This window comes from Echeneis naucrates, chromosome 2, assembly GCF_900963305.1.
Source record: "Echeneis naucrates chromosome 2, fEcheNa1.1, whole genome shotgun sequence".
In the NCBI taxonomy this organism is placed as follows: Eukaryota; Metazoa; Chordata; class Actinopteri; order Carangiformes; family Echeneidae; genus Echeneis; species Echeneis naucrates.
The window spans coordinates 5156472-5174191 of record NC_042512.1 but is presented as its reverse complement, the minus strand read 5'-3'; the positions used below and the strand labels follow the sequence as shown (position 1 = coordinate 5174191).

The 17720-nt window shown below is 41.3% G+C and overlaps 1 long non-coding RNA gene and 1 other non-coding gene across 2 annotated transcripts; one reads left to right on the top strand and one right to left on the bottom strand.

The window, feature by feature from the left end:
* Positions 1-1529: 1529 nt before the first annotated feature.
* Positions 1530-1602, bottom strand: trnak-cuu (transfer RNA lysine (anticodon CUU)). Its single transcript has one exon. It is a non-coding gene; the product is annotated as a tRNA-Lys (tRNA).
* Positions 1603-10328: 8726 nt separating this feature from the next.
* LOC115053209 (uncharacterized) lies at positions 10329-13393 on the top strand. Its single transcript, XR_003841430.1, has 4 exons — positions 10329-10388; positions 12608-12705; positions 12976-13146; positions 13340-13393. It is a non-coding gene; the product is annotated as an uncharacterized LOC115053209 (long non-coding RNA).
* Positions 13394-17720: the final 4327 nt, after the last annotated feature.

The window sequence follows — 17720 nt, the reverse complement described above, 5'->3', positions numbered from 1 at the left end:
AAATTCATATTCCCATTTTATGCAGATTTTTCATTCACTTTGGTTCACAAAAAATTTTGTCAGGAGTAACACAATCACAATCATTTCAAAATAAAAGCAGGTTTAGGTTATTGTATTTGTGGTGGAAGCATGCTGGGCCCATAACCCAGAGGTCTACGGATCGAAACCATCCTCTGCTATTCCAACACACTGAATGTCTCATAACTTTTTCAGCAGCACTGATCTACAGGAAAACATGGAGAATGTTGTCTGTCATGTCGATAATATTGATCGTTGTAACCTACAGCTGATGGAGGTGAAGGTTTCAAATCCAGTTCAGTCCAAATAGTTCCAGTTTTGTTGTTGCTTCTGTCAGCAGAACTCAAAGGTATCTGGCAGGACCATGTTTGTCTTTTGAGCTTCATTAACAGAGTGCACTCTACTGTGGAGGTCATGACAAAAAAGTGGGAGGAGTCTTTGATCTCTGTGATGTCATTAGTACCTTTGTGACATCACAGAATCAGCATCTCCTTTGATGGTTACTGATGGAACAGGAAAAGTCTCTGTCTCTCCCAGTTCCTCTCCTCTCTCTCCCTGTCCTCATCCTGCAGGTGGTGACTCATCTCCATCCCATGTTCCTGCAACAGCTGCTGGTCCCATATAGCATGAATTCTGTATTACAGCTCAACTCCATGAACTTCATGCAACAACATGTTCCTGCCTACACCCCCCCCCCCCTCCAATGCCTGCCTGCCTCTCTCTCTCTCTCTCTCAACCCAACCGGTCGAGGCAGATGGCCGCCCCCCCTGAGCCTGGTTCTGCTCGAGGTTTCTGCCTCTTAAAGGAAGTTTTTCCTTGCCACTGTTGCCAAGTGCTTGCTCATCGGGGGATCTGTTGGGTCTCTTTAAATAAATTTATAAAGAGTTTGGTCTAGACCTGCTCACAAGCTCCAGTGAAGCGGTAATTGAGGCATCAGAGTGTTGGAGAGCAGAACTCTTTATTGTGCTTCAGATACACTGTTTGTTTCTGAGCTGATTGTTAATGATCAATGAATGATCAATAATCTTCTCCGCTGTTCTGAATGGTGACAGTGAGGCAGCCTTTGTGTTTACATCTGAATCACATGTGAATTTGGAAATTCTTCAAAGCAGCTTCAAAGGAGGAGTTTCATTCTGTGAGTACTGTACATCATCAGGTAACATCATCAGGTGACATATCAAAGGCAGCAGCTCTTCAGACTCACATCATAATAAGTTTTGTGTCTTATTTGGCTCCATTTGGTGGAAGCTGTGAATCGCAGGATTCAGGGGGAATACATCCATACATACATCTTCACTGAAATAATGACACCTGTGAGAAAGCTCAAAGCTGTGTCCAAAGGTTTGGAGGAGTGAATGGCAGAAAGATGTCTTTGAAGCCATTTGGACACACAACCAGTCAGCGGGCAGCATTCAACCTCACAATATTTCATGTGGTTGTGGTTGAAAGACGAGGCAGAATATTGGAAATGTAACTTTGGGTCTAAAAAAAAACAAAACAAAACTGATTATTGCCCAACGTGGGGCTCGAACCCACGACCCTGAGATTAAGAGTCTCATGCTCTACCGACTGAGCTAGCCAGGCTGCTAGACACGCAAAACATCCTCTAAAAAAAAAAAAAAAAAAAAAAATAAAATAAAATAAAATTTAAAAAAAAATGCAAAAAATCATTTCAAAATAAAAGCCGTTGTCTACGTTGCTCATGTTCGGTCATAAATCCAGCCACATGAGTTCCCATAACCAGTTTCATTAAAAAAGGACTGTGATTTTGTGATGACATGCAATGGTGGTATATTGGTAAGCATAGCTGCCTTCCAAGCAGCTGACCTGGGTTCGATTCACGGCCCTTGCAGTTTACCTTTTGCCAGAGGAAGGTCAGTCCTTTCTCTACATTATTCACAGTAATGGAACTTACCTTGTCTGCATCCATCCATCTGTCTTCAACCAAAGCAACAGAGTTCCATCACTTGTGAACAAGACCTGAGATACTTCACCTCCTTGAGGAGGTTGATCCTCGTCCCTGCTGCTTCACACTAAGCTGTGAACCGATCCAATGAGCGCTATAGATCTCCTACGCTACGGACCTGTAACCCGTCCTCACCACATCTGTACATCTGTTACACCCTGGAGTTGTCTCGGGGAAAGGGAAGCAACATAAAGCCAGAGTGTTCAAGCAACCACAGCCAATACAAAAACCAAGACAGAGCGAGACAGACAGACAGAAATGACCAGAAAAAACCACCAATCAGGACGATTCATCAGCAACAGGATGATGTTCCATCGGTTAGAAAAATGTATCTTTCAGTTACACTGTGAAAAGAATGGGAAATAGTCCCATGATTCAGGAGCGTCCGAGCTGACTTACGGTGCTCTGAAGTGGAGAGAAATGAACTGATCTGTCGATACTGAGGAGACAGAACTTCACAACTCCGACAGAGAAGCTGGATGCTGCTGTTGTGCCTTTAAACTGGAAAATTGTGAGATGACAGCTGTTAAGTGATTCTTTATACTTGTCTATGCAGAGCGGTGAAATGGTCCATAGAAGTCTAATATCACCAAAACATGTTAACCAGACAGTGTTCAAGGATTTGAGGTTTAAATTCAGCCACTAACTCCTCATTATTAACTAAAGTTGTGCCCCGTGTGAAGCTCGAACTCACAACCTTCAGATTATGAGACTGACGCGCTGCCTACTGCGCCAACGAGGCCTGGAATAAACAGAGCACCCAAAGGACCCCGGGTGCGTCGGGCGCACCCTGATAATTGTTTATTCATTATTAATTTTTTTTACAATGGCTTATGGTCTACAGACGTCTCCCATGACACCATCCTCTGTTATTCTAACACACTGGATGTCTCATCATTCAGCTGGAAAATGTCAGGAGTTTTTCAACAGCAGTGACAAACAGGAAAACATGCAGAATGTCATTTATCTCTTCCTCCAGTAATGTGTACAGTTGTCACTGTGCTCAGTGACTCAGTGATGCTGTTGGATGCTTATAGGGCCGCCGTTCTTAAAGTGTGGGTCCACCCCACTCAATGTGTCTCTGTGGCGCAATCGGTCAGCGCATTTGGCTGTTAACCGAAAGGATGGTGGTTCGAGCCACCCAGAGACGTACTTTGTTTTTAAACTGATTACTGCCGCTACATGTTGATGTTACGGCAGTTGCACTGCCCCTTTCCTCTACTTTGGTTTCACCAGAACCATTAAATATGGTATAACCTGTAATACATAACTTCCCAACCACGAAGGGACTCAAACCTTCAGTCTTCTGATCCGTCAGACGCCTTGTCCATTAGGCCAGTTTAATGTCCCATTGTCAGAATCAGTCAGAATCAGTCAGCTCTACCTGGATACAACAGTGGTCAGGGCTGTATGTTTATACTGAAACACTGACAGCTCTCCTCCATCTCACTCTTACGCTATGGACCTGTAACCCCTCACTCTTCACTCACAAGTCCAACAGTGAAGGTTTCAAATCCAGTTCAGTCCAAATAGTTCCAGTTTTGTTGTTGCTTCTGTCGGCCGAAATCAAAGGTATCTGGCAGGACCATGATTGTCATTAACAGAGTGCACTCTACTGTGGAGGTCATGACTGAAAAGTGGGAGGAGTCTTTGATCTCTTTGATGTCATTCGAACCTTTGTGACATCACAGAATCAGCATCTCCTTTGATGGTTACTGATGGAACAGGAAAAGGTCAGATCCTGATATAATCTTGTGAATCCACAAGAATGCCTTTCTTTGTTTGTGTACCAACAGCCTGAGCTCTGGTTCTGACTTTGTTTTGATGAACCTCATTATTTACACACAGCACATTCAGGACATTAATGTGACAGTTTATTTTATGCTAAAGAAAATCCTTTGTTATTTGTCACAGTGGGCTTGGCTCATCATATTTTGCTGACTAACTGGTATTGGAGTTGTAAATACCTTATTTTGGCCTTCTCTTGTTGCCGTATCTCCAAAGAGCTAAAGTCTTGTGTAGAAAAAACTGACAGATCTGACAATGTTTTTGAAAGCAGATACAGTACATCCAGTACATCTGGACCGGGAATCGAACCCAGGCCGCAGCAGTGAGAGTGCCGAATCCTAGCCACTAGACCATCAGGGAGTGTCTGGACACCAATACAACCATTTTTATGGACTTAACTTCCACTAAAGGTGAGCATTTCAAATTAGAGCGGGTTTTTAACCTGACGCAGCTGTAGCTGGACAGAATAGTTTAGTTTTTACTTTTGATGAACCTCAAATAAGTTACTTATTTTGGCCTTCTCTTGTTGCCTTATCTTCAAAGAGCTAAAGTCTTGTGGAGAAAAACTGAAAAGTCTGACAATGTTTTTGAAAGCAGTATATCCAGATGACCTTTGAATTAACCTTCAACAGGTTTCAAACACATTTGGAGACATCATGATCATTCACGATGGACCTAAAGTCAGACATTTTGGATTATTCTGCCAACAGACTAACGTGACACCGACGAGAACGGGATTCGAACCCACGCATGCAGCGCACAACGGATTAGCAGTCCATCGCCTTAACCACTCAGCCACCTCGGCACGTTTGCTGACAGCTGAAGATGTGGTCTGAACACGGTCTGGTCTTTCGCCTCAATTAACTGTTAGTACAAACTGTTTGTAAATGTTAACACCTTGAAACTTCCGACATAGCTTTTTATCTCTCATTTCAGCATTAAGAAGCAATGCCTGCTATAAAAGGCATTCACGTGGAAGACCTAGAACCCGTGATGTGTTTCACTAAGAGCTCAGTCATCACACTCAACTGATGTTGTAAACAGGTTACATTCAGAGGAATAGAGGTAATTAGTAGCGATGGGATTCAAACCCACCCTTTGAAGAGACCGCAGAATGAATGCAGCACCTTGGACCGCGTGGCCAAACTACCACCTTCACAGCAGTAATTACACCCATGTCACATTATGAGAAACCTGGATGCTGTGTCCAAAGGTTTGGAGGAGAGAATGGCAGAAAGATGTCTTTGAAGCCTTTTGGACACACAACCAGTCAGCGTGAAATATCAAAGTGTTAGACAAGACTGAGTGACAAGTGACTAAGCAGGATAATGTGGAGCGGTAACTGAGGGATCAGAGTGTTGGAGAGCAGAACTCTTTCACTGTTTGGTTCTAAGCTGATCATTAATAATCAATGAATGATCAATAATCTTCTCAGCTGTTCTGAATGGTGACAGTGGGGCAGCCTTTGTGTTTACATCTGAATCACATGTGATTTTGGAAATTCTTCCAAGCAGCTTCAAAGGAAGAGTTTCATTCTGTGAGTACTGTGACATCATCAGATGACATCATCAGATGACATCATCAGGCGACGTATCAAAGGCAGCAGCTCTTCAGACTCACATCACAATAAGTTTTGTGTCTTATTTGGCTCCATTTGGTGGAAGCTGTGAACAGCAGGATTCAGGGGGAAGTGATCTCACAGTAAACATTGGAACTAAACACAGGAAGTAAGCTACAGGAAAGTAGATCCCTCGAGCTGGTTCAAACCTGAACCTTCTACTGCTGGATGTGCTCCTGTGACGTGTGTTAGCAGAAACACTCAGCGGCACAATCGGCCAGCGCGCGGTTCTTATATGACAGTAACCTGCAGAGTGATTCTTTCTTTCTTTCTCATGGACATGAACATTCTTTCCTTTTATATATAAGAACATTCTTTCCTTTTATATATAAGAACATTCTTTCCTTTTATATATAAGAACACCCTTTTTTATTAATGCGAACATTCTTCCTTTCTCATGGACATGAACATTCTTTCTTTTTTTTTATGGACATCAACATTCTTCTTTTATATACCCGAACATTCTTTCTTTTTTTATGGACATGAACATTCTTTCCTTCTTATGTACGTGAACATTCTGTCTTTTTATATACAAGAACATTCTTTTTTATGTACCCGAACATTCTTTCTTTTTTATGTACCCGAACATTCTTTCTTTTTTTATGGACATGAACATTCTTTCCTTTTTATGTATGTGAACATTCTTTCTTTTTTATGGACATGAACATTCTTTCCTTTTTATGTATGTGAACATTCTTTTTTATGGACATCAACATTCTTTCCTTTTTATGTATGTGAACATTCTTTTTTATGGACATCAACATTCTTTCCTTTTTATGTACGCGAACATTCTTTCTTTTTTTTTATTGACATGAACATTCTTTCCTTTTATGTACCCGAACATTCTTTCTTTTTATATACAAGAACATTCTTTTTTATGTACGTGAACATTCTTAGTTCCACTATAAAAGGCATTCATGTGGGAGACCTAGAATCCATGATGTGTTACACTAAGAGCTCAGTCATCATCAGCCATCACATTCACCTGATTTTGTACACAGGCTGGATCCAGAGCAGAGCTGGGCATTATGCAACGCGCACGATTGATCAGCCCATGACCCAAGTTGTGCATATTCTATTACAGGGAATGTTGTACATTACAGTGTGCCATTTATGAGTCAGTATGTTCTGTTTATTAATGTTTAAGCTTCAGTCTCCTTATGCTTAGTTAACGTTTCTTAAACAGGGACTGTATTTGTCCATTTTTTGGAGTTATATTTCAGAATGACATAAATTGTTCTTTGTTGTGACATTTTTTCTGTTAATTAAAAGAAAAGAAAAATCTTGTTTCACACCTCTGTCCTTTTCTGTTTGATCCCCAACAGTGCTCATGAGTTTAATATATAGAAAACCTAAAGTAGGATTTGATTCCATAACAGCAGGACAAAGTGTGTCATTAATCTTCTGGATTCTACAGACTGAGTTCATGTTCTGATAGATTTATTTTATAGCTGTAGTAACAATAAATCTCCAGCAGGTGGAAGTATTGCTGCTCAGATGTCATGTACACTGTGGGACACACAATACTCACAGAGGACTTTATTGTGCTGCAGTGAGATGTATAAAAAGCTCCAGTTCTACAGTCAGAAGATGTCCAGTCTGAAGGTGAATGAGTTCTGACTCATACCCAATCAAATATGTTGCTTTTTGGGTCTTAACATTAATTATAAGAACAAGTGTTTACAAAATATGCTGTCTGTGACATTCACATTAGAATTCCAAACAATATGTAAACTCCATGTCTGAATAGAGGTGGATGTGTGAACGTGTGTTAAAATCAGAGAGAATTTACACTCATTCAACTCAAATCCAGGAACATCCCAAACATGACTATTAGTCCTGTCTGAGAGTTTCCTCCACTGACAGCAAACATACTGTATATCCATACTGATCACTGTGATCAGGTTTGAATCATCTCTGTGAGAATCCCACATGAAGCTGTCAGTCCTGCTGGATACACACACATCCCACTGAACACATTTTACCTCACTGTCATATGAAGAAATATCACAAACCAGATGAACTTCTCAATGTGATGATCAGAGAGCCTTTAGATTTCATCATCATATGATAGAAACATCCAAACAGCTCCATCTGCTGGTTCTGCTCTGTTTTATGAATGTGTCCCAAACTGCACACACACTGAAATACACAATAAAGCTCTAACGGAGATGATCAGAATCAGAAACACTTTATTCAAAATTCTGCTGTTTGGTGTCTAATCTTCTAACAGTTCAGGAGTTGTAAAGTGAGAATGAATGATTTTCTGGATCTTTCCGTCCTACATGGTAAATAGATGAACAGTCCACCGCTGTGGTTTCTCTGATCCACTAGGATGGTATGAAGTGGACAGTCCGAGTATTTTAGGATGCTCTCAGCCTTCCTCTGTGTGGATCACTACGCAAACCAATTCCTATGTAAAAATTTTGTCAAGTTTCAGTCCAAAAGTAGAGAACAGGACGTTGACTTGCTGTAAAATGTCTCCTGTTGATTCACGGTCACACAGCTGATCAGCTGACTTCCGGTCCTCTGAGGTGGAGAGAAATTAACTGATCTGTAGATACTGAGGAGACAGAACTTCACAACTCTGACAGAGAAGCTGGATGCTCCTGTTGTGCCTTTAAACTGGAAAAGTGAGTTAACACCTGTTATGTGATTCTTTATACTTGTCTATGTCATAGAAGTCATGTAAACCAGAGAGTGTTAAAGGAACTGAGGTTCTACTAACTGCTCATTATTAACTAAAAAAGTGCCCCGTGGGAGGCTCCAACTCACGACCTTCAGATTATGAGACTGACGCGCTGCCTACTGCGCCAACGAGGCCTGAACGAGTGAAAGACCCCAAACCTGTCAGGAGCACCCCGCACAACACGGGCTGAACCAGCCACACACCGGGCAGGCCGGTATGATGTACAGCACAGAAGGAATAAATCCTATTTTAACCACTCTCCCTTTTTTCAGAGGCTGTTTGAATCAACACATGATGATTAACACACATCCATGTTAAACATGACAATCTTTTCTCTTTTTGATTCCCCATTCTTCATTGACATCTCTCTGCACAGCTACAATTACAGTTTCAATCAGACTGTATTAGCTGTTTATTGATTTGCTCGCTGTTTGCTGCACTGTTAAAAAGGAGACTTGACTATTTTTTTACAAAGTGAAAACATAACCCCCCCCCGAAAACATTTTGCATTTTGAAGTATTCCTTTCTCGAAGGGTGACCTGACTTTGAGATTAATGCTTTAAAATGCAGGCACTGGATGTTTAAAAGGAAACTTTTTTTACAAATGAACAGCGAGCTTGTACTCGGGTGATTTGCGTTTGATAGATTAACATCTGACTGTATCCTCATCTAACTTCCTCTACAGAAGTTCCATTAAAAAGACACAACACTCTCTTTGACCAATCAGTTAACTGCACAGTCTTCATGTCTCCCTTTGGAACAGCCTGACGTTTTGTGGAAGAGGTGAAACCAAACCAGATACTATCCAACAATATCAGCTGAGTACAATGCTGTGGACTTCAGCCGGTAACAGACAGTGAAACAGTCTGAATGATTTCACAACCAATGCAGATAAAGGTCTGCAAATGCAAATCTCACACAGAGCAATGTAGAACACTGTTTATGATCTGAATCTTTGCTTTCTTCTGTTCACACAGTACCTTGGAATATGAAAGACCATATTTTATATATGAATATATATATTATATATTAATGTTTAACATTCGTTTTTACTGTGTGCTGCAAAAATTTATCAAATAATGGAAAAATAAAAAACTATTATCAATATAATTATCCTTAACAAGCAAGTGGAAAGTTCAGAATCATTATGATACAGTCTGACTGATAAAGCTCAATTAACTTCAATATGTTCATTTCACCGTTTTATACATTTTCATGATTTTTTTTTACAATGTGAAAACATAAAAAAAGTTTGTATTTTGAAGTATTCCTTTCTTCATTTCTTTATCAAGAATGATCTGACTTTGAGTTTAATGCTTTAGAATGGGGGCACTGAATGTTTAAAAGGCAATTTTTTTTTTTTACAAATGAGCTACGAGCTTGTACTTGCGTGATTTGTGTTTGATAAATTTGCGTCTGACTGGATCCTCATCTAACTTCCTCTACTGAAGTCCCATGAAAAGGACACAGTAGTCTCTCTGCACAGTCTTCATGTCTCCCTTTGGAGCAGCCTGAAGTTTTGTGGAAGAGGTAAACCAACAAAAACAGCAGAGTACAGCTGTGGACTGAAACAGGCTGAATGATAAAGGTTGTGTATGTCAGCTGCTTCCTTGTTGCTAAAGTCACGTGTCCCCCGGCCCCTCCCCCCTGTGTTCTGTCCCAGGGGGCGTGTCCTCTCTCCTAATGAGGCACACCTGTCCTGCATTTCCCGCCAATCAGCCCACATAGATTCCCTCCTCGGACTTCTCTTCGCTGCCGGAGTGTCCTGCTTCTTCTTATTGTTCCTGCTGCTCTTGTTCACCGTTTTCCTTCGGGCTTTATTTTTTTATTTTATTTTTTTTTTTAATAAACATGTCTTCCGTTTTTCCGTCCAGGTTCTCCGGTGTCTCTCAGTCAGCCTCTCTCTTGGTTCCCTGTTTGTTCAGTCTCGCCTTTTGTTTTCTCTCTCTGTTGTTACTTTGTTAGTTTTTCAGAAAGTCCAGCTCAGTCTGTGTTTCCTCTTTTTGTTGGACTTTTGTATCCCTGCCGGACTATTTCTGTTGGACTCGGTTTTACCGGATCTGTTTCTCCATCGGGGTCCAATTTTAGTGACCCGTAACACCTCGCTGACAAACAGCAGCAGTACAACAACAAACCAAAAACAGGTTGGAGCGGTTTTAATGGTTCATACTTTGGACTCTGAAGTTATGAGGATGTGACTTTTCCTCAGATCAAACAGACACCAGGACTGATGAGGGAGAACAAGCAGCTTCTTCTCTTCACATGAAGCTGGAAAGTGTCAGAAAGTCTCCCTGAAGTGAGTTCAGCAGGTGAGAATCTGTAAATGTGTGAACAGGATCACTGTGATCACATTGTGTTGTTTCACTGTTTGACTGGACAGGAGAACTTTTCTGGATGCTGATTGGCTGCTTTCAGATGTGTAAAAATAATATGAATAGTTTCTTGTAAAGTTAAAGAACAATAGAGATAGATACGCTGTATTTTTTTTTTGCCAATTAATAGCATCAACAGAGCACTGATATTGTGAGTTGAGTTTTTTTTTTTTTTTTTTCCCCTGCCTTTGTCCTCATAGTTTAATGACAGAACTGGTCTGACAGCTCAGATATTGACTTGAGGCGTTCTCTTTGTTGTTTTTAAAAGATCAACATTAATTATCACTGACAATAACAGACTTGTCTTCACGGAAACTGTGTGTGATTTCTCAGAAACAGTATCAGGATTTGTATGATAACACAAATGTAGTATTTAATTTCACGAAGATAATCCACTTTCTGTCAATACAGTTGTGCTGGATTTGAAAACAAATACAACTTATGTCATAAATGTAACATTTGTGATTATAAATCAATAAATACCAAATGTAGAGCTGCTGTCACAGATAAAGTTGGTTTGCTTTGGTAATTATTTCTTCCATGTTAATGAGACATAAGAACTAATGTGTCCTGTGATGTTGGAGAGAATCAAATCAGACAAATCTATAAATATCTAATGACCATGATTACTGAGATCAGACTGTACTGTAAAGTCTGAAAGCTAAGCCAATGGCAAATTGTATTGAAATCTATGGGAAAATAACCATACATGTACTTAGCAGCAGCTACCTAGCTGTTTATTTACCATCTTACTTCCAGACTTTATGGTTCAAACAGGTGTCAACAACAGTAAACATTAATCTGGATAATGTACACTGAAGCTAAATGCACTCCAGCTAACTATTAGCTAGCTGATAGCACTTTTTTTTTTTTTAATGTTCAGTGTTGGCTTGGTATTTCTCCAGCATAAAATATTCTATTGAGCAAACACTGATGCCGAGTCATTAGACAATAGAGGATTAGTTTATGTAGATACATTTTGTGTTGTTTAAGAATATAAAGTATAATTTAATTTTAAAAGTCTACTGTGTAGGCAGCACTTCTCTCATTTTGTTTCAAGAGTTTTAGCAGGTGGAGTAAAAGAACATCAAATAAAATACCAACATTTTTAAGCATTTCAGAATGGGAGACCAAATGGGACAAAATGAAATAAGTAAATCTTTAAATTATGAAGTAATTAAGAAATAATGTTCAATTATTTAAAACTCATTAAAATACAGGTTAATTTTATGTAAAAATAGATATAATTATTTCACAATTTATTTAATTCTTTCATGGTCCTGTTACCATCAAAGTCAGTGGGCGAGGCTAATGTGAATCGAGCCGAATTGTTTGCGTTTGTCAGAAGCCTGGAAGTCTTTCAAGACATTTTGGCTACGGACGATGTGTTTCAACTTTCTCAGGAGGTGTTTAAAGACATTTTAGACCTTGCAGATTATGTGAAAGCGGGACCTGCTGACCCAGAGCAACTTAAGATAGATTTTATTTTTTGGAAGGTTTTTAAATGGTCCCAACAAACTAATCTGAAGTGAAACAAAAGATTAAGTTGGTTTCCTTGAACTTTTGTGCCATGTTTCTGTTGAGCAATGACAGAACAAACACACCAGAACTAGTCTGAAATCTTGGATGAACTTGGCTCAGTGAATGTAACTCTTATTGTTAATTGTACACTCTGAGCATTTCCAGATACAATGAATCCATTGAAGGTTTAAAGCAGCACGCCTTGTTTTTATTGTTGGATTATTTGAAGCAAAACAGAAACCTTTACATTATCACATGTAGTCTGATCAATAATGTGACATGAATTAAATCACAGTGCCATCAACCCATCCTACAGTCAGATACCACCATCTAGTGGACAGAGAGAAGCACTATCAGACCTGAGATACATTTCTCTGAAACCTACAGATTACTAACAGATAAGGCTGATTTTGTATGTTGAGTTAGGGAGGCACAGCATTTAAAGAATGTGTCAAAGAAACAAATATTTAAGGTGCATCCTAAACATCAGATGAACCACCTCCCCTGGTCTGGTTTCCTGATAAATTAAATATTATTATATTAATATTATCATTATTCACGCTCACTGTCACTTGCATTTTTTTTATTTTTTTATTTTTTTCACTCCTGATCTTTTTCTGCTGCTATTTTGTTAGTTTGTCTTAATAGGTAGTTCAATCAGCATGTGGAGATATAATTCCGATTGAGCTATGATGTCACAGACCACAACAGAGGTGGAAAGAAACAAAGACCGGTGAGTTAGCAAGTTAGCGACTCAGAGGTAAACTGGCACGACAATGGACAGCCACCTTGTAAATCTGTACATAACTGTGCCATGTTAGCCGGCTGCTTTGTGTGACCTCCTACATATTTGAAACCAACAAAACTGACTGGGACTTTATTTTTCTGTCTGACTCCTTCCTGAAGATGAAGGACTCTGTGTGTGTTTGGATTTGCCTTGGGTTTTCGGGTGTGTAGCTTTGGAACAAACTGTTTGTCCTGTTTCTTCTTTGTCTTCTGTCAGTCAGAAAGTGTTTCCCTCTCAGACCGACTCTGTCCTGAAGATGATGGACTGTGATGAGGAAGAGGAGGCCAGACCAGAGTCTCCAGGATCAACCTGTCTGTCTCTGAAGTCTGACTGGTCCAGAGATAATCCTCTAAACTTCAGTAATGAACCTGGACCCTCAGAGACAAAGTAAGAGACTGTGAAGATGAGAATAAAAATCTGTTCATAGATTAATATTAATGATCCTGAATCATTAGTGCAGATACAGGAAGACACTGAGATGGATCTTCTGGGTTTTATCACCAGAAACTACTCGTTTTTTTTCTCCTGCCCAAACATTCTATTACATCAGTCAGTCAGTTATAAAGAAATGTTTTCACAGAGACAGGAAGGGGAAAAGACATGTCTCTGAAGAGGAGCAGCCGTCCCACTGTGCTCTGTGTCAGGACGTCCTGAAGGATCCAGTCTCTACCAGCTGTGGACACTGGGTCTGCAGACAATGCTGCACCTCAGACTGGGACCAGTCTGCTTCTTCAGGAGACTCCTCCTGTCCCCAGTGTGGACAAAGATCCAGAACCAGACCAGGTCTGCAGACCAGCCCTGAACAGAGTGAGACTGAACTTCTGACTGACATCTTTAGTTTTCCATCAGAGCCTCAGACTCTCTGTCTTCAGTCTGACGTTGTCTCTTCTCTGTCAGCAGATCGTGTTCTACAGGAGGTTTTAGATCAACATAAGATCAGTCTGAGGACCAGATGTCAACATGTGACTGAAGGAACAGGAACAGGAAGTGGAACCCTCCTCAACAGGATCTACACTGAGCTCTACATCACAGAGGGACAGAGTGAAGAGGTTAATACCCAACATGAGGTGAGGCAGCTGGAGACAACTTCAAAGAAGAAGAGCCTCCATGATGCTCCAATCAAATGTCACCACATCTTTAAAGTCTCACCTGACCAGCAGAGGCCCATCAGACTGGTTCTGACCAACGGCGTCGCTGGAGTTGGAAAAACTTTCTCTGTGCAGAAGTTCAGTCTGGATTGGGCAGAGGGCTTGGAGAACCAGGATGTCAGTCTGCTGGTTCTGCTTTCATTCAGGGAGCTGAACCTGATCAGAGATCAGCAGTACAGTCTTCTCAGGCTGCTTCATGTTTTCCATCCAACATTACAGAAGGTCACAGCAGAGCAGCTGGCTGCCTGTAAAGTTCTGTTCATCCTGGACGGCCTGGATGAAAGCAGACTTTCACTGGACTTCACCAACAGGGAGGTCTTGTCTGACGTCACACAGGAGTCATCGGTCCACCTGCTGCTGACAAACCTCATCCAGGGGAATCTGCTTCCCTCGGCTCTGGTCTGGATCACTTCCAGACCTGCAGCAGCCAGTCAGATCCCTCCTTCATGTGTTGACAGGCTATCAGAAGTCCGAGGCTTCACTGACGCCCAGCAGGAGGAGTACTTCAGGAGGAGGTCCAGGGATGAAGAGCTGTCCAACAGGATCATCTCACACATCAAGAAGTCCAAAAGTCTTCACATCATGTGTCAAGTCCCAGTTTTCTGCTGGATCATCGCTACAGTTCTGGAGCACGTGTTGACTACAGACCAGCAAGGAGAGCTGCCCCAGACCATGACTGACCTGTACTCACACTTCCTGCTGGTGCAGACCAGGAGGAAGAGGATCAAGTACCATGAGGGACATGAGACAAGTCCACAGGAGCTGATGGAGGCTGACAGGGAAGTTCTTCTGAAGCTGGGCAGGCTGGCGTTTGAACATCTGGAGAAAGGGAACATCATGTTCTACCAAGAAGACCTGGAGCAGTGTGGTCTTGATGTCACAGAGGCCTCGGTGTACTCAGGACTCTGTACTGAGATCTTCAAAACAGAGAGTGTGATCTTCCAGAAATCAGTCTACTGCTTTGTTCATCTGAGTGTTCAGGAGTTTCTGGCTGCAGTCTACATGTTCCACTGTCACACCAACAGGAACAAGGAGGTCCTGAAGAACTTTCTGGGAAAAAAACACCAAGATTCAGCCCTGAAGGACTTTCTGATGGCAGTCCTGGAGAAATCCCTCAGAAATAAAAATAGTCACCTGGACTTGTTTGTCTGCTTCCTTCATGGTCTCTCTCTGCAGTCCAACCAGAGACTCTTAGGAGGTCTGCTGGGTCAGACAGAAACCAAACCAGAGACCATCCAGAGAGCCATCAACAACCTGAAGAAGATGAACAGTTATTTTATCTCTCCTGACAGAAGCATCAACATCTTCCACTGTCTGATGGAGCTGAAGGATCACTTAGTTCATCAGGAGATCCAGGAGTTCCTGAAGTCAGAAACCAGATCAGAGAAGGAACTCTCCGAGATCCACTGCTCAGGTCTGGCCTACATGCTACAGATGTCAGAGGACGTTCTGGATGAGTTAGACCTGAAGAAGTACAACACATCAGAGGAGGGACGACGGAGACTGATCCCAGCTGTGAGGAACTGCAGGAAGGCTCGGTGAGTCCACTCTCATTCTCATCAATCCTTCTGATGTGTTAAAATCAAATCTGATTCAGATGGTGTTTCACTGTCAGCTGTTTGTTTTCAGATGATTCAAATGCTGCCAGAGATAAATATTCACTTAGTTGTGTTTCTAGTGGAAATCCTGAAGACTGATGACATCAGCAGGTATCAGTGACTGATCATCTTCATAGCTTCACTGTTCCCCTCAACTCAGTGAAAGTCAAAACAGTAGACAGTCAAATCTTTTCAGGTCAACGTGGCCTCATGGTCCCTCAGAGGAGATAAACCTGGATCAGGTCCCTGACAGACTGAGGACCTGATGGAAGACCAACTGACCACATTTTGTCTCTTCATATGAAAAATGTAAACTCAGATGGTGTGAGAGAGATGAGAACAACAGTTTCATGTCAGAGAGAAAAGATTCAGTGAAAAGAGAAAATCTGAATCCACACAGGAAGTCTTGGCGTCTTTAGTCCTTGAACCCTCCAGATTAATATGTAGTGTCATCTTTCACAGTGACATGTGGTCTAATATGTGTCATCACAGACTTGTTGGTTGTGGACTCTCAGAGACTGAGTGTGATGTTGTGGCCTCAGCTCTAAAGTCCAACCCCTCCCATCTGAGAGACCTGGACCTGAGTCAGAACCACATAGAGGATTCAGGACTGAAGCTAGTGTGTGCTGGACTGGAGAGTCCAAACTGTGGACTGGAGACTCTGAGGTCAGTTCACTGACTGGACCTGCTGTAGTTTGAGTGTTGTTGTTGTTTGGATGAAGTGTGTTGAGACATGATGATGACCCACAATAACATAAAGACCATTGAGGACATTTCTGATTGATTGTTAATGATTTGTTCTTCATCTTTAATTCTTTACTCAGGTTGATGAACTGCAGTTTGTCAGAGATCAGCTGTTCTTCTCTGGGCTCAGCTCTGAAGTCCAACCCCTCCCATCTCAGAGAACTGGACCTGAGTCACAACGACCTGAAGGATTCAGGACTGAAGGATCTGTGTGGTTTTCTGGAGAGTCCTCACTGCAGACTGGAGACTCTGAGGTCAGTTCAGTTATTTTTTTAGATCTTTTATGTTTAATCCAGAAATCGTCCACACATAGAACTTGAATTTATTCTCTTTGGATCAACAGTATTTTAAATAGTTTCCAGTTGTTCTTTTGTTGTTGTTGTTGTTGTTGTTGTTGTTATATAATCGTTGAACCATCCATCTTCTACCACTTTTCTATTTCTGGGTCACGGGGGTGCTGGAGCCAATCCCAGGTAACTCTGGGCGAAGGTGGGTTACCCTGGATAGGTCACCAATCCATCACAGGGCCAGCATACAAAGATAAACAACCACTCTCTCACTCAGAACTACAGACGATTTCGAGTCACCAGTTAACTTAGACACGCACGTCTTTGGACGATGGGAGGAAACCTGAGTACCTGGAGGAAACTCATGCAGATGGGGAGACCATGCAAACTCCACACAGAAAGGCCCCAGGCCAGGAACCAAACCTGCGACCTTCTTATTGTAGGGCAGCGCTAACCACTACGCCGCTGTGCTGCCCTATTATTATTATTATTATTATTATTATTATTATTATTATCGTTGTTGCTATTATCATGACTGTTGTTGTTGTTGTAATAATAATAATGCTATGTCGTGTGTGGACATACGTTTCATACTTGCATACGTTGTTCCAGTCATACTGGTGTTTGATTTAGGGATGCACTGATCCACATTTTTTCACTTCTGATACGATCCCGATAACTGAATTTGGGTATCTACCGATACCAGAGCTCTGCTTGCTTTAATATAATTAACATTGTTTTTGATTTTATATGTGGCTGTAATAAATTCCTCTCTCCGGACGGCAGTTGAAATGTTAGCGACCACTGATCTACATGATTTGTTCTCTCACACACACACACACACATTATAGAAGAGAGTGAAAGTATGAACTCCCAGATGAACACAGTGTTCAGACTTGTTCAGGGTTCTACCTGCAGACTGAGCTAAAACTCTGACAGCTGGGTTAAATGTCATGTGTTGGTCCAACGTCAGGACAAGACATTTCATCTTCAAATATATCATTAATGATGAGTTAGATTTTCTGTCTTGAGCTTTGCAGCTTGTTTGTAGACTGTTTGACTGGTTTTAGAGTGGACTTACCTGCCAGAGCTCAGAATGTTATACAGGAGTTCATATGTGTCAGAATCAGAGATAGAAATAAAGTTGGGCTGACTCTGCTGTTTGGTTATTTCTGATGTGTTAA